The 25423-nt window shown below is 40.5% G+C and overlaps 1 long non-coding RNA gene across 2 annotated transcripts in view; it reads left to right on the top strand.

Moving 5' to 3' along the window:
- Positions 1-25423, top strand: part of LOC125975469 (uncharacterized) — a 49570-nt gene that overhangs the window by 19922 nt on the left and 4225 nt on the right. The window contains exon 5 of one of the 2 annotated variants that reach the window (XR_007483963.1): positions 11297-11507. The exons of the other annotated variant lie outside the window; for it this stretch is intronic. This is a non-coding gene — a long non-coding RNA (uncharacterized lncRNA). Of the gene's footprint in view, positions 1-11296; positions 11508-25423 lie in introns of those variants that run through there. 2 annotated transcript variants of the gene reach the window in all.

Raw genomic sequence — 25423 nt, 5'->3', positions numbered from 1 at the left:
CTTTGACCACTTCATTAAATGCGCTGGCGGAAGCTAATTGCATTAAACTATACGAGCTGAAATAAAAAAATAAAAAAATCCACCCTTTTAATTCATATGTAGATGTTAGCTTGCGGACGCATACGTAGCATGTCGACTGTAAAGTTGCTGTCTTCATGAGTGATTGTTTTTTTTTTTTTTTTTTACACAAGTCAGTCTTGGAAAAAAAAAATAATGCAGCCATGAGACCTCTGCTCTCTGTCACAATCTCTGACAGCCTCTCAGATGAATGCTCGCTGCTCTCTGCAGCTGACTTTGTTGTTTTCCCAGGCAGCCATGTGCAACTAGGCTAATGAGTACATTTAGCGGGAAAATGCTGAGGTAACACTTTCATCATACTGTGCTGTGTGTGTGTTTGTGTGTGTGTATCCCATCGGTTTATTAAGGTCACTGTGAGCCACTGAAAGTTTGAGCTGAAAAAACTCATTAGAGACTCATCGTGGGTCTTTCATCACACCTTTCTGCGCCCTCCCTGTCCAACTGGCTCCGCCCCCCCTCCCCTCTGCTTCTTTGTTTTTGCTTCATCTATCCATTCCACTGTTGCTTTTTGGCTTCTTTTTGAAGTTGTCTTGGAACATGACGCTTAACATTCAAATTTAAAATATATCGCGACACAAATAGTTATCTTTTATTTTAGATATATGTAAATATTTGAAGGATACGCAACATTTGACGTTCAACGTTACTATTAAATGACAACACAAAAATTATTGTATCCTCTTAAATTCAGAACAAACATTGAACAAACTCCGGGATGAATTAGTCCTTGGAAGATTTGTTTGCCCCATGTCTTATTTTCTGTGAGTACTCTCTATCAATGTCCAACATTTGGCCCATTATAAGCCTATTAATAGTGAAAACAAAACATTCAGCACAAATATTTTTTTTTTTTCCTCATTAGACACACAGAGGACAAATTTGCGTCGCTGTTCTTCAGCACTAGCGATAAAGACAAAACAGAGACTTGCTTGTTTCGGCACTTATTTTTTCCTGTTAATTATTTTGATTGCTAATTGACGGAAGCTAGCACTGCACGTTAGTTCTATTTGTCCTGATGTGTCAAATAAAATGTAATATATTGAATTTATTATAGTGGAAACATCCTTTGAAAAAAAAAAAAAAATTCTGGATGACCTTGTGAGATATATATATATAACTTTGTTCTTCATCACAGCCCCAGTGTTCACTTTGATTGTTACTGTCTGAATTCTCTTCCCACAAACTAAATCATGGTCGCGTCTGGCCCTATAAAACAACGCAGATGGCCGCCATAGGGCTGATTCAGGTTTTCCTCAGCAGCTTATAAAATCACAATCATTCTTCTATTAAAGTCAACGTCGCAGTCATTAAGTCTCTTGACGTGGCCGTACATCATTCTAATAAACGTGTCGGCGTATGATATTTAAATATTTCAGCTTCCCGGTTAACTTTATTACGAGCGCAAAGTTCATTACACCCACCGTGAAAACTTATTTGGACTAAAATGCGGAACGAGCACAATTTGTTCAATTATCATCATCGCAGGTAGAAAATAACAGTAGCAGCGGTTACAAAGCAGTCTTCCGATTAAAAAAAGATAATTCATATGTTTTTTGGGAGGTTGGTAAAATTGATGCAAAAGGCGGAGCTTTGCTATTGATTAACATAATTCATCATTCCAATGTAAGGAGTCAAGCAGCCCTCAACCGCCCCCCCCCCCCACGAGTGACCTCAGAGCAGAAGCCACTCGTCGGCAATAAACGCATTTAAACTACAGCAAATGTTGTTATTGCACTTCCATCTGTGGGTTTTAAAACCTCATGTGTGATGGAAGACAGAAATACATACTTCATAAAAATATTAGCGCCGCTTTCAACTCAGGCTGCAGATTGCTTCAGAGGCTACCCCCCCCACTCCTCGTCCCCCCCTCCCACCCAAATATACCCACACAAGTGCTGTTTTAATCAGCTTTGTTCCCAGATGGAAAAGTGAAAAAAAAGATGTTAGGGATTAACAATAACGACAGAGTAATTCCACAACCGGTTTGCGTACGTGTGTGTGTGTGTGCGGTTTGTTTACGTACTGTGTCAATTGAAATTGTTTGCGCCGCTCTTCTTTGCATTTTGTGTAGTGATGGCGGGAAGGGCAATGTCACGCATGTATACAAGCGGCGTCATACGCATAGTCGGAGATGTAATGTTACACATGAAGGGTGTCAGTAATGGGATTCTGCTCAGGCCCATGTGACCGCGCCGCACTGGGCTAAGGTCATTGTTAGCATGTCTGAGAATAGCGGCGGGATTTGGATGGCGAAGGCAGAGAGGAGAAAAACACTTTGTGTGTTGTTGTTTATCCATAATTGATGTGAAACGCTATTTTTGATGTCATAATCTTGACAGGACTTAATTTATTCTGTCAAACAGGTACAAATATTTTGGGAATATTTTTCTTGCATGCAAGCGAAACTTGGGTCAGATTTTGGTTCTTCTGTAACGGATCTAATTAGAACTCTTTGGCACTCACAAGGGGTTATCCGTTTTCTTTTCCCATCACTTGTTGTTCCTTTTACCCTTCAAAGAACTCATGTTATAACTTACAAGAGTACTTTTAAATTACTTCCTACCTTTAATGATCTCTTAAGGGATGACGCCAAATCATCACTTTTTTCTTTTTATTATATACAACGGGAGAGATTTTTTTTTCGATTTTGAATATCACCACTCATAAACTTTCTATATGGTTCTTATTTTCAGAAAAAAAAAAATCGACTCCCAGCGGACTCAAAACGTAAAACCTCATCAGTTTTTCATTCCTTAAAAGGTTTATTTCCAAGTGTTTGTTAAAAGCCCCCCCCTCCCCTCGCTCTCCATCCCTAATGTAAAGGAGCAAAGGGGTCTACAAATGTGTACTTACTAACTCTATGACTTCCTTTTCAACCAAAATAGAACCAATAAAGTGTTTGTTAAAGGTCAAAAAGGCCCTCTTTCCATTTCCCTCTCCCCAATTTCCTCCCCTCTTTGAAAAGGACTCTTTTTCTGCCTGTCCAGCAGTTTACCGAGAAGCATCGTTTTACACCCCGGAGAGCCTCTTTTCTCAGTATGTGTTCGTCTTGTACAAGTGGCCGCATGATTCATGTTCTCGCTCGGGTTTGCGACTGTGCACGCGTGTGTGCGTGAGCGAGTATTTAATAACGGCCATTTGCTTCCTTTGCCACTGTGTGTTTATGTGCACGTGCGTTGCCCCCGTTGTGACAGTGCTGAAATCCGAGCTGACATCCCTCCCCCCCTCCCCCCTCTGTGCAACAGCATATGCCCCTCAGCAAGACCACTGGGAGACTTCAGAGCGAGAACAAGGGCGGGGGGGGGGGGGGGGGTAGTTTTTTGGGGGGGTAATGGGTAATTGGTTGAAATAAAAAGCGGCGAATGCGAGTGAGAGGAGAGAAGCCGGCAGAGACGGCGCGGGAATGAACGCCCTCCCGCCGCGCTACTGTTCAGTCCCGCTAGCATTGGCATGTGTTAAATGTAAAGCCGGTGGCTGACTCACCACGCTCCCGGATCGTATTCCGCACTCGACTGCTCTTGTCTGACAGGGAGGCAACGCTGTCCCAGTCGCTGATGGAAGCCCCTTCTAATGATCATCTTGGTTTCTTTCTCCGTACATACTTTGGCACCACGGGGTCACAATCACTGGAGCGGTATCATGCTGAACTGAACTTTATGTAAAAAGCTCAAGACATGGAATTGTGCTAGTTTGACTTCAGCTCATAATGTGGCTCAGATCTTCTCTTGAAGGCATCAGACAGGACATGTGACCTCCTTGAGGTGCTCGATTAGTCTGAGTTCCTTTTATAACCGATCTGCTTCATCCTGCAGTTTATTCCCAAACGCCAAGCCTTGTTGTGATGATGCAACATATGCTAATTAGTGCAAAAATAATGACACAATATTTCTGTCTTTGTGAGCTGACCAAAGCATTCTGGACCAGAAAACCCAATTAAAGATTGAACTATAGGCAGATAACCAGTCTAGACAGCAAAAAGCAGCGCAAGGCCGCAGAATTAATAGCAGCGGGATTGCTTGTTTGAATACGGTGATGCAATCTTGCTTCTCAAAGGAAGTTTATAGAAAAAAGAATAACGAGGACGGCGGAACTTTTAAGCTCAGATGAGTCGAGTCTGACAAGAAAAATGTTCTTATATTTTTCTTATTAAAAAAAACGACAGTTGTATAAAGCTGGATGGATTAAGCAGTTGAAAGTGATCTGCCTAGCGATTCATTTCGTATATGTCTGGTGTTGAATGTCAGCTACTTTGGAAATTTTTCTTTTAGAGCAACAAGTCTGAGAAAATCACCAAACTCAAATTGGACTTTTTTTTTTATCATCACTGGACTAAAATTTTGCTTCAAACCAAACTTGCCCAAAATATGATTCTTAAAAATAAATAAGAGCTTGGTGAGTCTTTGGTAGCTTAGAATTCAATCAACATTTATTGTATCATTGCAGATTTTTTTTTTATTTAGCTCGTTGTGTGCGCGCCAAACAAAATAACATTTCAATTAGGATTAATAAAAAAAAGGTTTCCGAGTCACATAAACAGTATGTGATGTTTGGAAAAAATCCACACAGCAGGTTCAAGAAGACCAATGTAATTGCGCTTTACAAAGATTAAAGATTGTTTTTAGCTCGCCGCTTCGACCTCTAGCTTTCCGATTCCTTCTCTTTCCCGCCTTCTCGTCTCCTCCGGCTGCCTCCTTTTATTTGTTTCAGCACTTTTGGAGAGCTTTTCACAGCGGGACCTGCTGATCGCAGACCTCCGTGTAAAATGATTTCACTTGCATCAGTAAAATGTCATGCGCACTGTGTTGTGGGAATGAAAGAATCCAATGCGGTCGTCACGCGGCATGATTGATGACAACTGCGAATAATAGTTGTGTGATACATTAATTATTATGCAAGTACGCATCCATCCATTATCCAAACTGCTTATTCCGCATAGGAGGCCTGCAGGTGGACAGTTTGTAGTCAGTCGCCTCTGACAAAAGATAAGCAATTTGCAATTACAAGCATAGGAAATAGAAACAAAGATGGGGTCTTAGAGTATAAAAAAGCAAGGGTGGGAAAACTACAACCCATCTATGGCCCGCGAGAACATGCATTTTGAAATGAAATCATACCTTAGAAATGTTGTAAAAAGCCAAAAACTTTTAATTCACTGGCGGAGCTAGAGGGGGGACCCCCAGGGCATACACTAAGACTTCATACATTATATTGATATCCTAGATATACTCATTTAACACAACCTAAGATCCCTTTATCTTCTCTGTATTTAAAAAGTGGCAAAGGATTGCCCCAAAGGTTTCTCAGCCATGTTTTTTGTTTTCATTTGCCCTTGTAAAGTCCAAGTGGGGATAGTGGGACTTCCCCGTAGTCTCGAATGCACCTCCTCTCAACCGTACGCTATGCATATGTTGCATTTCCATTCTATAAAAACAACATAATGCAGCCGTGTCCTGTAATTATCTTCGGGGCAGCAGACAGCCTAGCTTATATTTTGCTGCATTAACGTCTATCACTGTTTCTTACTTGCTGCAATCTAAGTGAATTAATTCAATCCCGTCTTCCAAAACGATATGCTGTTGTCAGCTTTTTGTCACATTGTTCAGGATAAAATAATAATGTGACTTTGTGAATACACTTACGGAAGCTAAAGTTTAGCGCAAAGATGGACGACAAATATTCTGCTTGTGGAATCAGGGCTTAGTTTGCATAAGCCTCTTGGTCTAATGGGCTGATTATTCAAGGACAGACTAGCTAGCAGGTTTGTTTTGAAAACAAATGGCGGTCTAAAAAGAATCCACGTGTTGCAGGCACCAGTTAACGGCACAGATTGTTCCTTTCCTTCTCGCTTGGTTTGACAAAGCCACGGGTGATCTTCCCAGCCACTTCAACAAAGCTCTTCTCATGAGGCCTGATCCCCCCTCAACCCATCTCACTCGCTCTTTTGCTGTGTCCTGTCTGTCTCTCGCCCATCTTTCAGCTAACCATCACGCTCTTCCCTTTTTTTTTTTTTTTTTCTCCGCTCTCCTGCTGGCTCCCTTCGCTTCCATCCCCATCTCGCTTTGTTCTAAGGATCAAACAAGTTTCTCACTTTCTCCTCATCACCTGGGAGGAAACACACATCCACACAGCGGCCTTTCCTTGAGTGTGTTGCAATGTTCATGGCTTCTGCTCAGGATTCTTGAGTTGTCCCGGTCAAAGTAGGAACTAACCTTTCAACTCACCTATTGCTTTGGATCAGAGGAAACAGGAGAAGGGTAAAGTCGAATGATGTCGGATAGGATGAATGATGATGCTAACTTTCAAAAAATAACCTGTGAACACGGACACACAAAAAGTTGTATGTGAATTCATTATATCATATATCAAACATATTATGCATCATAGATAGATCTTGATAAATATACTTTTTTTTCATTATGACTACCTGTCAGGGTGAATCAGAACTGAGCATTATAAGGTGCATTGTCAATTTTTTAGGTAATTAAATGATTTTAAGTGTGCCTTATAGCACGGAAAATACGGCATAACAAGATTCATTTTATTTGATATTATTATATTATATTACAATAGAATATAATAGACTATTATTATTATTAAAAAAGTCTGAAGCTGAACCCGAAGTTACCCCTATAACCCATAAATCCAGTTTATCCGCACCCCAGGAACCCGAATAGAATAATCACGTCAATAAGATTTTCATCATCTCTCCAGGCCGGTCCCGCTCAGTTCAGCTCCGTCCCGCGTCCATTTAATCTGGCGCTGACCGGCTGGGAACGAAACAGGTGGTACGTGACAGCAGGTATGAGCCGACTTCAAAGCAGCCGGAGTGAGATTCGGGAGAGTGGGAAGAAGGAAAAAAAAAAAAAAATGGCTGCGACAGATCTGTAAACAAACAGACCCCAAAAAAGGAATTAGGAGAGTGAAGGGAAAAGTTGGTGACTGTTCGAGACCAACAGCTTGAATAACAATTTATCTGCAGGGAAACACGACAGTCCTGCAATCAAGTAAAAAATGAATCATTTCGCCATATGTGTGCATCGCTGTGTGTCTGTTACTCTCGCTTATTAATCTCCTAAAGCCGCGGATCCCGTGAATATTCAATCTTATACGAGCCTGCCACGGTTTGCGCGTACTGTTACCTTTATTGGCTCGTCTCTGAGGATCGTGTAAGGTGAATGTGGACATTGTTAAACGAGCCCTGGGACTGGGAACGAGAGAGGAGGGGGGCGAGTGAGATAGAGGACAAGCTGGAAGGAGAAGGAGCCAGAGAAGGCAAAAAAAGTAGCGTGGAGGGTAAGCGGTCATATGGAGGAAGGGAGGGGCGGGGTGATGAGAGCAAGTGTGTTTAGAGGAGAAGCAGGGTAATGTATGTGATACGTAGCCTGAGGAGGCGGAAAAAAAAGGGGGATGGAATAAAGACGGGAGGAGAAACCAAGCAGAGTGGAAACGACATCTAGCCTGGAGAAACCTTCATCCAAGGTGGGACAGACGTGAGTGCGGGTTGAAGGTCGGGTCGCCATCCTCCTTCCTCTGTAACACTAGACGACACAGCAGAGCAAGAGAAAAGCTCCAAGTCAGCTCTTCTCTTTGCTCTTCTTCTCTTATCCAAGGTCGGCAAGGCAAGAGCGGTGTGCAAAGCACGTCGGGAGGTCAGGACATGTTGCGCCGGGCTTTTTTTTTTTTTTGACAAGCTAATGTAAATGTGTCGGCAGCTGTGAGAATCCAATTGTTTTTGTTGTCTGAACCTTTTCAGACCTCGGCTCTCCGGTGCTGATGTTTTATTTTAGAGGCCTTGTCACCGGTGTTCATGGTCACTTGGTTTTGTGCGGTGGGAAAATGGGAAGTCATCCATCCATTTTGAATGAGGGGGGACGTCTAAGTCGGCTACATATCAAAACTGTATTTGTAAATTTGAGTTATCGGTGATAAACAAGTGGTAATTTGTCAACTGGGATAAACTCTAGTTCACTTCGTTCCTAATGATGACATAACCTAAAGAAATAAATTGATGATGTCACTTCTCTGTATTAAATAGAAATGACATAATGCACCGAAAGAAAACTTTCCATTACGGTGAGACGTCTTCTGCACTAATCCAGCCCCAATAAAAAAATTTAAAATAAATGCCGCTATCCATTCCACCACGCTGCTCTCCACTCCACGTGGGCTTTTTGTTTTACGATTTCAAATGTATTTAATTCCTTCCTTCCAAACAAAAAAGTCCAGTGTGTGCCATCGCGCTAAAGATTGGATTAAGTCGACCACCTACCGTCACATAAGGCTTGAGAGAAAGCATCAGTGTGGGCCTGCAATAAAAAGCCATTGAGTTTTCTTCCTCCTCGCTCATTGAAATGATACTGCGGCGTTCTCCGTGCTCACAAACTGGAACATGTTGCAGATTCTATTGATCTTAATTAACCGCTTTTCTGCCCCTGGAGTTCCCGATTCCATTCAAATGATCTGCTTTAAAATTAAAGCCATGATCAAAGCTACATTTTTTTATTTTTATTTTTTTTCTAACGCTAACTATTAATTTGAGATAAATGCTTTTCCTATGACAATCAATCCAATCATGCGGCGGGTTAGGGTTGCTGTGTTTTAATGGCTTTGGAGGAACTGAAACTGTTTTGGTTATTCCTCTTTTGAAAGGCTTTGAACGTCGCTGGTCAATCTGGTATCCGGAGATTGTGCTACTTTGCAAAAGCGTCATTCACGCCACTCCACATATGCAGTAATTATAAATCTGAAAAACAACTTATATTTAAACTCAAGCAAAACACATGCACCAAAACTTACATGCATATATTCTTTATCCTCTGAAAAACTTCCTCTTCTGTTTTTGTACGTATTATAATGCCTCCTGGTGGCCAAGGTGTGCACACCACAAGGAGCAGCACCATCAATTACCTTTTTATTTATGTACAGGAAATCATGGCGCACCAACATTCATTAATTTAATTTATTATTTTTATTATTTATACAATATATTGAGTGCTATTTAAAACACGCTACAGAATTTTTTTTGTTGTTTTAGGGGCGGGGCTTGAACAGATTAATGACATATTTAGAAAGCTGGTTTGAGATGTTATGAGTCAAGGCCTCAGTGTATCATATTTAGCCTAATGAGAAGAAACTTAAAGGAGGCACAGAGCATCTCGTGGTAATGAAGCTAGACATGCTTCTGCAAATATTCCCATCACAAGCACAAAAACCGGAAAAACACAAAGCGCCCACATTAACGTCTAGACAAAGCTTGGCAATGTAGTGTATGTTTATTTCATGATGAATCCACATCTCAAACCGCTGCGGTCTCCTGACCTCCCTTTGTTCATTTTTTTTTTTTTTTTTAACCCAACACTCGCAGCGGCTCCGTCATTGAACGCAACATTGGACGCAGGCATGCGTGCGCGTGTTCAGTATCGAAAGTGGACTCCTTTTCCATCCTCGAGCATCAAGTGCACGCCTCTGAAAGTAAACTGTCACTCAGTCTGTTAAACACTCCACCTGCATGTCGAGTACGCAGGCGGCGGTTCATATAGTATTTCTATGCGTGTGTGTGAAGCTGTCAATTTGTCATGCCGAGCTCCATCCAAAGAGACAGACAGCCCGTTGAGGCGTTTTCTGCCGAGACAAAACAACACAAAAAACAACGGCAACTGACAAACACGCTTTAGTCGGCGCGCCAACACAGAATTACTCACACACACATAAACACACGGCCGTGACAAGACAGACGAGGCGTTGCATTTAAAATGGGAACGCTCTCGCTCTACGTTGTAGTCTTTGTTAGCGTGTCGCCGCGAGTGTGATCATTGTTTATGCACATTTTTGATTAACGATGCAACGAGAACGACATGCGCGCTCTGTTGAAGTGTCTGAAAATTAACTAATTAACAATTAAAAATGAACACAATGGAGATTATCCTCACTGCTTTTTCATTTGACTCAAAATGACATTATTGACTCTATTGTCTTCTCGTCCAGACTCATTTTTTTTTTGTATTCAAAGTGAGTTTGCTGCTTTACACAGTTTTTTTTTTTCCTCCAGGGAGAGCAGGTATATGAATATTAAACTCATCAGAGGATGGCAGCGTTTGTTGATTGTAAACACATCTGTCACTACTGTTTAATTGGTAAACAAGTCTGAACGCTTTCTGTTTGTTCGTAAACACCTATGTTCCCCGGATGATATGAAAGGGCATCAGAAAAGGTCGTAGCAACCTGTCTGATTGTTTGCTCGTCTCGGTGGTCTCGAACAAACTGCGTTTACGTTTAAAGGTGGACTTTTTTTCTTGGAATTATTTTTCCTGGAATATTGAAATTTCATTTTCACAAATTTTCTAAATTTTCTTGAAATTTTACAAGCATATTTTATATATATATATATATATATATATATATATATATATATATATATATATATATATATATATATATATATATATATATATATATATATATTTTAAAATATATTCATATATATATATCTATTTTAATATATTGATAATATATAACATTTAATATATTTATAATATATATTTAATTTTTTATATATATATACATTTAAAAAATATATGTATTTAATAATATATAATATTTAATATTATAAAATAAATAATGTTTTTGCCCCATTTCCGTAACATTTTAGCCATAAATCCGTGAATTCAATATGATGTGTGGTCGAAAAGTCCTCTATAACAAAATAGTTCTTTTGTCACACCCCAACCCAAACAAACAGTGCAAGTCTAGTTTCCTACCCCAGGGCCCAAGCCAATTTAAAACATATTAGCGCTGTTGTCGTGTGGGGACCCAACGTGCGAAAAGTGTCCACATCAAATATGCTGCAACAAACAGGATTAGGAAGCATCCATCAAATGGCAAAAAGCTGTTCTCTCCTAGCAGTTGTGCACAACCTAGTGTTACGACCCATCGTCTCAGTCTCTCACTTTCTCTCTCTCTCTCATGTTATTGAAAATACAGTGTCACTTCTAATCCAGCTGAGTGGATGCAAAGAAGTGCTTTAGCAGTGTTTGTATTTGTGTGTCAACGCACTGCAAAGGATCCATAATGAATAGCAGTACCGAAGCGACACCAGTGTGTCAACACTCAACTGTCTGAGACTTTGACACTGTGTGCACATGCAAAACCACCGCATATTTTAGTAGCACTCTATTGTCTCACCATGCATGCGTGTGTGTGTGTTTGTGTGTCAGTGTAGCAATGATCCACTGACCTGACAGCTCTTCTCAAGGGAGTGCACACAGCGCTGTCATTCCAGCTCCTGGACTGCTCTTAACAGTGCTCAGGAGACCAAAGACTAAACACTGACTCGGTGCAATCACTTGGTGTCGCTTAAGTGCACTTTATTATTGTTTAATCATCAGTTTGTAGCATGGTTACGTTAGATGACCTATGAACTAAAAGGTACATACCACCAGTTGCAGAATTTAGCTCTATAATACTGCATCAATTAAGACTTAATCATTAAGAAATTGTATATTTGATTTTGCAAAATAAAGACCTTTATTATCCTTCAAAATGACATCCAATACTTGAGTTAGACATATATTGTGCGTTTGTTCACAAACTTGAGACGGATATGGCTGGCGTGTTCTCTGACTAAAAAAAAATGCTCCGATACTACGACATCCGATACTGGCCTGATAGCAGGCAGTTCTTCAACAAAAAAATGGCATGTGCTTGCTTCAAGCTATTTATTTCTTCACACAAAGCTAACACAAAAGAAAGAGGATTATATTTAAATAATATATTGAAATAAGTTTGCATTTTCTTCATGTTTTCAGTAAACAGACCCTTGTTTAGAAAGGAATTTGAGAAATTGTAGCCCCAAAAGCCTCCGGTTACATTGTTTTTGCCTGTAATCGAGAACTTGAAAAATTCAATAAATGATTGATCACCGTTTGTGTGGTCATTAACTTTCCTCGTGAAAATGTACTCCTTAAACCAAACGGAATAATAATACTAATAATAAACTGTCAGTCTACGCAAAATAAAATTGCTTTATTGTGTACATTTCATTAATTTTACATGCCAACGACATCACGTGAGCACTTGGTATTTATGATCGCATTTTCAGCGCCCTTTCAACACCATAATAAAATATACTTTCAAATGTTTTTTCAATCAACAATTTATGGCGCATGCGAATAAAACCAGAGAGTCCCACTCAACCACGTACACACTCGGTGTGTGTTGAAGTGCGGCCTTGTAAAGGATTGTTCTGCTCAGCACCTTCACATCTGATTAATTGACTTGTCAGCACTGTATTTTTATCCTGCTCCCCTGTGTATGAATGTACTGTATGCGAGAAACCGTGTGTGTGTGTGTGTGTGTGTGTGTGTCTGATTGTGTGTGTGCAGTCCTTCCCAGTGTCCTTTCACTACTGGTGTAACTCCCTAGGCGCTATGGCAACACAATCCATGTGTGTGTCTGTGTGTGTGTGTGCATTGTGGGCAAACCTACCGTGGTTGTGCTGTTATAGACTGACCGGCCAACGCCTGTAGCCACATCCTGCTCTTCTTCCTGTGTCCTAAAGGTGTGCGTGTTTTGCTAACTCTTGTTGCAAATAGGACAAAGTAAAAACAACACACAAAATGACCGGCCCCAAACAAAATAATTTGTTGTCTAATGATGGAATATGTTCTCATTATATATTGCTATTTTTAAACGGCCTGTTGGTGAGTTGGAGGCTAATTTTTGGGCAAAATCAGAAAAACAATACACAATTAAGCTAACGTATTTTTTTTTTTGAGATAGAAAGAAATACAACTACCTGGGGAGAAAAAAAAATTTCATCATGAAAGGACAGTTTCGACAAATTAGCTTCCCAGCTAATGTTCATAGATTGGTGGCGTGCTAGCTAGCATAGCGCTGAACATTTCCGCGGTATTTCCTGAGAAGTAGGAAAAGCGAAAAGATGCAAAACGCTATTTTACACCAAGTTAGTTACGATGAATACACCAACGAGCGGTTATAAGTTTTACTTTCACCCAAATTATTTGTTCAACTATTTTCATAATTCCGTGGCAGCTAGCTGTGCTTAACTGCACTTTACCGGCCTTTAAAAAAATATGACCAGTATCATCAAGGGTTATACAATACGATAGCATCTTCTCGAGGCAATTAGTAGTGTATAAGTTCAAATCGTATGCATAAGGACATGAATTCAAGTGTCTTGGGCACAGCGGAGAGCAAAAGCAAGAAGATGCGTCATTTGTGTAGTCGAGAGCGCAAACACAGTAGGCAACGTGCAGCACCGACGGAGATCTCCGCCATTAAACTATTAAAAACAATAAACATCTGCTTTCTGTCTAGCACACATCGCCACAATGTGTCACAGCATTTGCTAATTAAAAACTTCACAGAAGCTTTCGCCGCATACACACTCGCACGCATTTAAGAGTTTAAGGACATTAACAGAAACATATAAAGAAGTTGAAAAGTGCCGTCTTCTAACCTCCCACTGGGGCAATTTCAGCTCTTTTCTTACCTCCAGAGCCAATCAGGAAAAAGCTAATTGAGCCTCAGTCGTCAGAGGACTGACTTGATTGGTTTGGGCTTTTGTGGACGTGATAGGTCCTCTCAGGAAACATTTCTCAGAAGGCAAAGCAAGATTTCTCTTTCTTTTTTTTAATTTTTTTTTTTTTTAAAGCACTCCGTGACACGTTATTTAATGCCAAATGGCAGCTGGAGATGCAAGACAGCAGCATTGTCGCTGCTCTTTCTGTAATTCAACTCTCCTTTTATATTGCGGGTCAAATTGACCCATTCTTAAAGTTTCAAAATAAATGCAGAAAAGATGTGATATTACCACTTTTGTTTGCTAATTGATAAATAAATAAACAGATAAACAAATAAATAAATAGTTAAATAAATAAATATTTTCAATCAATAAATACAGAAATACAGAAATAAATAAATAAATTCAGGTACATTTTATTATGTAAAAGTTGTGCATTGATTAGAGGCAAAGAAAAAAATGTGAGTCACAAGATTAACATCATCTGGTGGATAGGGACTACTTCTTGATAAAGTCTATTGGTCAGGCTGATGAAATAGTATCGGTTGTCTAGTATCGGTGCTTTTTTTTATGGGTATCAGTTCCGTCTACTAGTTGCAAACATCATTAGCAATGAACTGACTCCAGTTGGAATTGTGTTCATGTTCATGTGCCAACGTCCTTGTAGCATTAGCCATGCTCAATGCGTCTCCTGCTTTGAGGTGTTAGCAGGCAGCGTTAAGAGCGGGAACTCTCGTCATACTGTATCAGCTCCGTGAAGGCGTCGCAGGGCCAAGTTGGAATGGATGTTTTCCCTCCCTGGGTGCTCCTGGGAGGATAAACAGGCCATCCATAATTAAGCGCCACTCCCGCCTGCATCGCGATCGGCTTCGCTTTAAAAAGAACAGCCGTCACCACTGGTTAGAGAGTCGGAGAGCGGCAGACACGGGCGAGTTGAGAGGAGTGGGGGGGGGCTTGTTGGATGTGACAGACACCTACGCACGCCCATAGTGTACAAACGCACATTGACAAAACACAAGCACATGCAAATGTCACATATCATGAAGGAGGAGATATCACGTGAATGGAATGTGCATCATGCTTGGCACTTGCTGTTTCAGGGATGTGTCACTCGGAAGAAGTTAAAAAAAAAAAACTCGTGCAAGAACCGAAATTGTTGTTATTGGAGTTTGCAGTGGCATCATTTCTAATATTATTATATTAGATCTCTATTATAGCTGGAGGCTATAGACAGACTGTGTTATTTTCTTTCGGGGGATATTGCAACTATGTTGGAGACAAACGTGTTAAGTGTAAGACGGAATCAAACTTGGCAGAACACACGGCGAGTCGGGTTCATCTGTTATTTTATTCTCTAAGAATCACCAATTTAACACGTACAATCGAAAACCATGAAGTGGAATTTTTTCAGCTGGTGGAAATATACTCGCAGTGTTATGAATGTGACACGTTTGATTTGGACTGCTCTGTTTTATGCCATGTCTGATTTGGAGTTGCTTTATTGTCGATGTGTGTTGTTATAAGAGATGGCACAAATCAGAATCCAGGACAGTTGTCATGGGGACCGGGTCTGATGGTGAAACAACAACACTTGATTGTGCTGAGTGTGTCTGGCAAGAAAAACTAGTCCTGTTCCTTGGTGTCTTCTCTCTTCCATCTCGCTTATCCTGCGCCTTCCCCCTCCATTCCTCCTTTTCTTATTCCCCCCCCCCATCTTTCCCTCGGTAACCCCCCTCTAATCCGCCCCCCCTTCCTACCATGCAATGAAATCGTCCCACTGCAGCAGTCTAATTTAAATGTGGATGTGACAGACTGAAACTGGAGGTCCTCATCTGCATTGTGAGAAGTGACATGAACTCATTGGGAGTTTTTTTTGCTAGTCCCCAACTTTTTCTGTTTCTCAGTCTTCATTTTGCCTCAAAATTCTTCTCAATCAAACAGCCTGGTTGTGTAGAGCACCTTTACGTCACACCCCATCATCAAAATGTGGATAAGAATTCTTTATTATTCCAGAAATAGGCTGAAAGGGGCGTCTGCGCCGTTGTGGGAGTGAACACAGCCAACTTTGTTATTGGCTAATGAATGTGACACCACTCATTTCCTTTAATGTCAAAACACGAGAAGCACTCAGGAAGCTATCGGAAGCAATCGTGAGGCTGGGAACTCAGGATGCAAAGTCTGACAGCAGTCAAGCTGAGCGACTGAAAGCCAAAAAAAAAAATCAACCAGCCGTATTGTAATGTTAAAACAGGACTGGAACATTTTAAAAGAGCTGAAAATCATTTACTGTACTCTCAGCAAGTTCCTCCAAAGTCCGCATTATAATTTGCGTTGTTCGTCGCAAGTTTTTCGAGGTCATTCACTGTGAAGATTTCAAATTGCAACTTTTACAATACCATCACATCAATGTTTAATATTCTGCAATGAGGCTACTAATCGTCCTACTTGGATGGAAAATGTGGACTCTCTCCAGGTCAATGATGAAGTTAAAACAACTAGCATTAGCGCTTGTATGATAAATGAATAAAAACATCCTCATCAATGATGTTTTACTTTTGCAAACATCCTCCTAGTCAAGTTGCTATTTCTGTTCCTCCCTGAGCTGATTGCCAATCCTGTTTCATAACAATGTGATGCATCTTGCCAACAGGGACACTGATAAGACAACTGATGTGTGCTGCCAAGTCCTCATAGAGCCCCCACATGAAACAATCAGCACAAATTGGCAACTGGATTTTTTTTTTCTTGATTTAAAATAAATCAATTAAATGTACAGTGCCAGGAATAAGGAAATCTTCCAAGGCGCCCATTTTCTGGTTCAAGGCAGTCGGTGCTATTACAAAACACAGCTCATTTGGATACAAAACCCAAACAAGGACGGTGAATTTCCATAAAAATGAATAATGTGCATAATCGACAGTGTTTTCAGTTCAGTCAGGTTAGGAGCAAATTGGATGTTATTTCCTCTAAGTTCTGCAATCAACATTTTGTCAGTGCCCTATTTGGTTTGAAAAGATAAACAACCAACTCACAGTTCTCGCTTTTATTTACAAAAGTTGTATTAATTAAAGAAAGAAAAAAAATGGATTCCGACACTGCGCCAAAGCCTTTTTAAACATGTTGGCTATATGTGGGAAAGGTCAGTGTTGATCGAAGTACAACAGAGCGTAAAGGTTGGTTCATCTTGGTCTTGGGGATTAATAATACAGACTTGGTTGAAGAAAGCTGAAAAGTAGACACTGTGAGGTAAACACCTTCCCCACTGCCGGAACTAAGGGGGGGCACCGGGGCACTGACTCCCCTAAAATATACTTAGATTATGCTAGGTGTCAAGCCAGATGATTGGGAAATTATTTATTTATTCATTTAAATGTTTTAATGTATTTATTTATGATTATTTATTTATTTATTATTTGTATTTATTTATTATTTGTATTTATTTATTGTTTTTATTTATTTTATTTTTTTTAGACCCCGCTAGGTGTCAAGCCAGATGATTGGGAAATTATTTATTTATTCATTTGAATGTTTTAATGTATTTATTTATGATTATTTATTTATTTATTATTTGTATTTATTATTTGTATTTATTTATTATTTGTATTTATTTATTTATTTATTTTTCGCTAGGAATTCTTATCCACATTTCCCCCCCCATCCCCTGCAGGGAACATATAAAGAATGGTAAATAGCATTTTTGTGAAGAATTTGCGGGGCTAAAACATTTTTTTTTTTTTTTTGTTTCATTTCAAGTCTCTCCTCCACAAGTGTCGCCTCCCACTTGCTTACTAACCACCTTCAAATGCGGTCGAGTCACAGATCAATTTGAGCCAGCAAACCCCTTTTTTTGTGTCCTCCTCCTCTGCCCTCCACATTCTTCTCTCATCTCATGGCCTCTTTTCTCATTCATACCGCTTTCCTCCTTCACTCCGTCTGCCTCCTTTCTTTCTTCTCACTTTCCTCCTCTTTCTCTTGCTTGTCTTCTAATCCCTCCGCTCCACCCTAATTTAAACTCTTTGAAGCCTTCAATAAGGCTCCATAATAAGCTTTTCCCTCTCCAGGCAAGACAAGGGAGCAGCCTCCCAGTTGCATTCCAACTGCACGTGTGTGTGTGTGTGTGTATTTGCGCGCCGACGTGTGACTGCGTGCACGAGTGTTTATTCGCATCCCTGCTTGTCAGCTTTCATGGCTGCCTTTTGGATGTAGCACGCGTGCACGCCCGTGAACACAAATGCTGAGCAGAAAGCCGATAGGGGAGCAGAGGAGCTTATTGTGGAACTCATCAGAATTGGAGTCCGCCGCCAATGAAACTGCTTAAGTAGGTTATACATGCAAAGTGCTCAGCAACAGTTTGAATGCAGGCACCTGTTATTGATTAGATTAGTGGGGGAGGTGAATTACGCCGAATTGAATGATGTCATATGTTGACGGTGCGGCAGGACACATCTAGTGGTGAGGTATGACGATTTAGAATTGAAGGAAAACTACTCAAATAGATGTCGGATGGTTGAAGGCATTTGCTAACCAAAACAGAAGCACCTGTCAAGATATGTGTTGACATGCACTTCCAAATTAAATGTTCAGGACTTTAATTTGTAGTGCTAACGAACGCCTGTTGCCGTCCTGCAGCTGGAGAAAGCACCAGGCTACTTCCTGGTTGGTTGCTTAGCAACCAACCCTTATTATAGACAGGATTGGCTAAAAAAAATGCAGTGAACCTGCTATAACACACAAAAACACATAACATAGGTATATTAAAATGCAAAATATTTTTCCAAATGCCACCCAAATTATGATATATTTTGGTATTTCAAGGCAACAGGCTGCAGAAACTCAAGCAAGTCCACCTTGATGAGAAAAATAATCTATCCTTTATTCATTTTTCAGCAGAATTAACTGAAAATGGAGCATCAGTGAGCCTGAGGATATTGGGAGGGGGGAAAAAAAATAAAACATCCTGTGACACAGTTTGTCGTCCGATAACAGTGATAACTCCGTCACCATTTTAAGGAGAGGGAAAAAAAAAATTGGCAAAAGAAGCATCACATCTGCGCGGTGACATTTTGAGATCTCAAGATGGAGAGCTTGTTTACTGTCACTCTTTCATTGCGGGAATTTGTCTGCGCAGTGCATATTGTTATTCTTTGGGAGCTATTAAAGATTAGAAACTGAAACACACACACGTACACACACACACTGTAAAGATATGCATCACTGACCGCATAACACCATAGCTCCATGGGTTTATTTTCATGATGATAGTAATCAGCAGAAGAAGCCCACTGGCTACAACAGCAGGCTTCTTGCTTGTCATTACCACTTGCTTAACTGCTTCCCCCCATTAATCAAATTAGCAAGAACACAAATGCGGGTAAAAATATCAACACATTTGTAACACACACATGTAAAGATGGAGACAGGCTCTCTCGTTTCTTCCGAATCATCCGTCGCTAAGAAGAGACACAGGTGGCGGGAGAAGAGTGCGAGGAGATCCAACGTCTCTCCAGGTAGACATATTTAAACTCCATAAACACGGCAATATGACAAGGATGGAGGAAAGGGAAAGAGACAAGGGATGTGGGGTGGGTGGCAGACAGCGAGTCGGTGAGGAATATACATGGCAGGAGTTTGAACTTCTTAAAATATGCATCAGGAAGGTAGTAACGCTATCAAATATAAAAGAGATGAGCGGTGACAAGCAGAACAGGAAGCCCGGAGGCAATAAGGAGAGCTTCCGGCATCGAGATGTGCGTGCATGTGTTGTCTTGAGGCCATTTATTTGATGCTATGGAGAGACAACAAGTTTTCTTTCCAGTTAGAGTTGCAGTAAATCAATAAAAAATTCAATATTTTAACCGAAATGTATTTTATTTAATCAGACACAAAATCAGACACTTGCTTGTCGAGTTAAATTTTTTATTTTATTTATTATTCATAATATTTATTATTATTATTATTGTATATTATCATGGATCTCTCACTTCTTTAGTTACAGATGGCATGGATTTTGGAATTCTCTAGTAATATCCTGCCCCCTAGTGGCCTGGAGTGAATACAGTATTTTCGTTTAAATATTTGATGCTATGGAGACAAGTTTTCTTTCCAGTTAGAGTTGCAGTAAATCAATAAAAAATTCAATATTTTACCCAAAATGTATTTTATTTAATCAGACACAAAATCAGACACTTGCTTGTCGAGTTAAATTTTTTATTTTATTTATTATTCATAATATTTATTATTATTATTATTATTATTGTATATTATCATGAATCTCTCACTTCTTTAGTTACAGATGGCATGGATTTTGGAATTCTCTAGTAATATCCTGCCCCCTAGTGGCCTGGAGTGAATACAGTATTTTCGTTTAAACTTTGCTGGTATTTGTTTGAGTCGCAAAAAAAAAAAAAAAAAATATTGCCAGACAGTGAAGTTATGACCTGTGAAGAGAAAGAGGCCCAGTGGGCTCCATAAAATATCTCCTAATGTGCGCATTACACAGGCAGAGTCCTGCAAAAAAAAAAAAAGAGAGAAAAGGGGACACAAATTGGCACTTTGAATGCAGCAGTATTGTGTGTCTGTTTACCGATTGCTCGAGTTTGCGTCTCGCAATAGACGCATGATACTTTGCAGAGAAAGTGCACGTCAGCATAATATGAGGAGGAATAAAAGCATCCGTCACAGCTTGTCAGCATCTTATCAGGAGCTTTGTACATCTCGCAAAGGCGAGACAATCACTTTGGCGAGCGACTCAATCCAATAACAAAAACAGAATTTAAGCGCTCTATATTTGCGAGAGGGAGGGAGTGAAAAATGGATTTTAATTGTTTTCCCCAAAAAAAATGGAAAAATAATTAGGCGCATTTCCACTGTCATGCTGTCCAAGATGGTGACGCATCAGTTTAGTGCCAATATTGAAAGTTGCTCAATAGAAGAACTCTGGCTGACTTCGACACATTTCCACTTTTCAGATATCGACTGCATTTTCCGTGTACGTTTGGATTCGTATGTAACGTGCAGACTACGCCCAACCAAAGCTGCTCAAACTCCAGATTAGCCGCCATCTTTCTTCTCTGTGACTAAGAACTTTCTCATTATATATTAGGAACACACACAAACACGCAGCCAGACATTCATTTGTGATCCAATCTGTTTATCCATTACTCTGTGCATTGATTTTCAATGACGCTCGCCAGACTGCAAAATCCATTCCCTAAAATAATAGTAATCTATTCTAAGCACCGACTTGGAAGTACACACGAAGAGACTCAGACCGCATAGCATGATGTAGTCTTGATGCTTTCGACTGGACTGGACTGGACTGGACTGGACTGGACTGGACTGGACTGGACTCGACTCGACTCGACTCGACTCGACTCGACTCGACTCGACTCGACTCGACTCGACTCGACTCGACTCGACTCGACTCGACTCGACTCGACTCGACTCGACTCGACTCTTGGCCCAGTTACCCTACTTTATTCGTATTTGTTGGTACCTCCTACCTTATCGTTCTAAAAATGCTAGCTCTGTTCTATCGCGCGATTGGTCCGAGAAGATCGTTATCAATGTGCGTCATTAACCAATGATGAAGAGAGGAAAAAGATTATTATTTGAACTTCTGAGGAGGGGGCAAACCTTTTTGGCACTACTAGCTGACAAAGAGGAGCTGAGCTAACATATCACCGCCAAACGCCAAGTGCTTCATCGCCATTGTTCAAACGTACGGCAGTAGGTGGCGGTCACAGAGACAGAGACGTTTTGCTAATTACGTTCCGCCCCCGCTGCGGTTGGAAATGAGCTCCCAAAATAAGAACTTCCTGGTTCTATTTTCAGCTGAGGTCAGCGGCGGAGGAGTACGCCGTACTAAAAAAAAGGTGTGACATGGCGCACTGGGTTTGACCCTCCACCTGCTGCGTACTCTAGCGTTGGCGTGTGTGTGTCCAGATAAGTGTGAGAATGCAGGTGTTAGGTGTGTGTCTGCATACTCGGTGACCTTGACGAGGAGCACACAAAGATGAAGCTCCTGCTTTCAAATTGGTGTGGGCGAACGTTACAAGTTTCCCTTTCGAAATACAACACAACTGAGTCATTATAGCACTTAAAGCTCATCCTCGAATAATTGATGCTCTTCCCTGCCGCGTTCGTACGCCTGCTCGCGAAGCTGACACACATACGTTAACATAAATATGCAGTGGACATAAAGAATATGCGGGAATGTTCTCGCGGTACTTTGTAGCGTTTGTAGACGAGAAAGAAGCATTATATTTTTTGCATCGTTTATCTGTGTGTGTGTGTTGCTGTAAGGGGGCCTGCTTTCCTCCCCTGCAGGCTGGTTTGAATCAATAGAGCCGGAAAGTGCTGAAATAGCAGCCACACAGTCATACACGCACACGCAGGGGTGACTCACTCGGACTGAAAACATGAACAAGTGCTGACTTCTGAAATGAGGCTCAAAGAAGGAAAGAGAATCACAATCGTCTTTAATATCCAGTAACAAAGATAGATTTTTGACTTCAGATGTCACGTCACTTAGTAGTTTGACCTTTATGGTGTTCTGAACGCTCTTTTTACCTTCTTGTAAGTTACTATGCAGAAAATGTACGCAATGTTTAATTGTATGGAATTGGGTCGGAATATGTATGCCAGAAAAAAAATGATTGAATGCCTCAAGAGGAAAAAAAAAAAAAAAAAAAATGCCCACTCTAATCTAGGTGACTATATTGCTTTTGTGCTTAATTAAATTACAAAATATATGACTAGTATTAAAAAAATAGTCCTGCAAAACACATAAAAAATATATATAAAACAGACTTTTCTGCTGTCTGCCAGAATGAATGCGACGTAATAAAACAGAATTACTTAACCTTAAGAATATAGCGTCGTTCATAACCCGCTAGTTTAACAATCACATCTCGCTCGGTTCAGTCAAGAAAAAAAATGCGCCGAGAATTTCCCCTGGAGCATTATATTCACATTTGAATATTATTGCATCTCATTATCATATCGCCGTGACTTTTTTTTATTGCCAATATAATGATAATCGCATCCCCCATTACTGCAATTCAACAGGTCTGAAGTGAACTCCAGCAACAAGAGTCCCAGTCAACAGCATGTGTGTGTTCGTGTGTGTGTCAAAGCTATTAAACATTCACCGGCTCACTCGGCTGCTGCTGCTTCTGCTGCCGCTGTTGCTGTTGGGCTTCCAATCTGGGTCAAGTCTCCTTCCTCTCCCCCCTGAGCTACCTCCATCCCTCCATCCTCCTCCTCTTTCCCTCGCTCGCCCATTTGTGTCGTTCTCTTTCGGCTCAACTCCCCGAGTGTTTTCTCTCTCGCTCTCACTCACTTTCTATGTCGTTTGCCTTTTAATCTCATTTCCTATTCTCCTCCCACATTCTCTCTTTTCTTCCCTTCTGCCTCTGTGTCTGTCTGTCTCTCTCTCTCGCTGGCTCTCGGAGGGAGTATTTGCTTAGCTACACAGCTCGCAGGCGGACCCGTGCTCCCATCCATTCTCCAAGTCAAATAAAGAGGCCTATAAATTTTTGAGCGATGATGAATAATTACTGTTATTTTTAAGTGTGCATGCGTGCGTGACCCCAATAGCTGGTAATCGTTCATGTTAGGTTGTTTTCATCTCTCATCCAGCAAAAGAATCAAAAGCCCTTATAGCACGATGGGATTATGATATTGGCGTCGTGGCTCTCGGGATTAGAGGTTCATCCATCAACTGCTTGGCCAACCACTGACTTGTGTCCATACAGGTGTGCAAGGCAGTCATGCAGTATGTGCTATTACTCATGATGACAATACCCACCTCTCTGTTTTTTTTTTTTTTTTTTTTCCCCTTTGCATGGATACATACACAGAATTTTTCAATTACATGAGGAATTGTTTTATGGTCGAATAAAACCAAGGTGGATTTTTTATATATATTTATGATTTATTTTTTAAAGAAAATATTTATTATATTTATTTATGTATGTATTTATTTATTTTTCAAGCCTACTAAAATATTAGAAATCGATTTTGGGGTTAATCAGAGGAACTTAAAATATAGATGAATAGTGATAGGTGTGTGCTGACTTAACCTCAATTTGAGTGTTAATTTTATATTTTCAAGGGTGTTGTAAAAGTCATATTAATGGCGTGAAATTATGTTTTTATTTTTATCTAATAAACACCTGGCACCTGAACAGGGGTGTGTAGACTTTTGACATTGAAAACTAACAAGGACTTTTATTATGTGGGAAACAGACTATTTGGAACAGACTGTATTTACAATATACTGGACCTCACATTTTAGGATGAAAATTATGTCACATTCATGACATTTTTCCAAAAGATGAAAAGCTTTTATGAACACTACACTACAACCTCGCATTCCTAGGTTTGTTTGTATTTATGACATGTTGTTTCGGTGCGTTGTAGAATTGATGAAAAGCAACTCCCATTGTGATTATTCCCTTGCTTATTAGAATGCATGAGAAAATCAAGTGCGGCCCCATTGGGATGCATTCTGGTCCTCTAAGGCCATGCATTTCTAATTTCCTCCCAAGGTAAAAAGCTTGAAAATCATTTTGATGGCGCACTTGGTTATAATAAGGAGAATCACATTTGCTGGAGATGGCAGATGCTGTACTCCCGTGATCCATAATCGTGTCGGACCAGCCGGGACATCTCTAGCGTCAGAGCTAACGATCCTGTCGATATAAAAAAAAAAAAACAATCAGAGCATATTTAATTTTACTTTGAAGCATGTACTGTACACATGGGCGGTGCTAGGGGTGGGGTCACAGGAGCACCCTTCCTCCCCCCAGGTATTTTCTGATTTTTGCCGGAATTTATTTCAAACTTTCCACATGTTCTCCAGTGGGAAACATGTAATGAATATTCTCAGCATTTTCTAATGAATTTTTAGCGATCCTTGCCCCCCCCCTCACGACCCCCCAAGGAAAAAAAAAAATCTCCGCCAGTGACTATGCTGACTTAATTGTTTCCATCTGCTCATAAGCATTTTTTTTTTGCTGATTTGAGTAGAGGCAGCTGGACTTCTTCAAATTGTGGACTAAAATGGGCCACTAGAAGCACATCCCGAAAAAAAAAAAAAGAACATTGAAGAGCATGCAGCACACAAAATGAAAGGCGCCGAAATCTCCCCGTGCGCCCGCCCTGTCTTGTTAGCACTACTGAAGAGGAAAACAGTTGAACGAAACCTGCTCTCCAATATATCAGGCCTGTTGCCACCCAAACTAGAAGTGGCTGCTATTTTTAAAGTGCGACGTGGTTCTTTGCAGCTTTGACATCCCTTTCAACAAATCTTTTGCAGAAGAAGCAATGCTGTTGGGCTTTTTGTTCAGCATCTCTGCCCATTGCTCCTGAAAATATTCTCCTGTAAACGCTTTTTCCCAGGGAACAAAGCTCGTCTTTTGACAAGTAAGGCTGGAATTAGCATGCCAGCCTTCTGCCGTGGCCATTGGGGGAATGGAAAAGTGGCACGTGCTTGCAAGTCCAAGAAATGCTTCTTCTCAAATGATTAAATAACCCGAGTGGCAGAATAGTCCACACCTCCGCCAAGAGCTGTGAGCAGCACTTGTTGATGCTTCTGATGACAGCAGCCATCTCCACAAATAGCCTGGAATGCGGTGAAAATGTTCACCTCATTGCTCCCAACATCCCGCACCAAAAAAAAAAAAAATCATAATGCAAATGCTGTAACGCTAAATTCTTCGTTTTAAAGCCGTGACGACAAGTAAAAGTCCTTAAAACTGTCTTGTCTCGGATGAAGAATTTTTCAGGAGAAGGGGTGGG

The sequence above is a fragment of the Syngnathus scovelli genome, chromosome 9 (genome assembly GCF_024217435.2).
Source record: "Syngnathus scovelli strain Florida chromosome 9, RoL_Ssco_1.2, whole genome shotgun sequence".
NCBI lineage: Eukaryota > Metazoa > Chordata > Actinopteri > Syngnathiformes > Syngnathidae > Syngnathus > Syngnathus scovelli.
The sequence above is the reverse complement of the archived record's forward strand: the minus strand, read 5'-3'. Positions and strand labels throughout refer to the sequence as shown.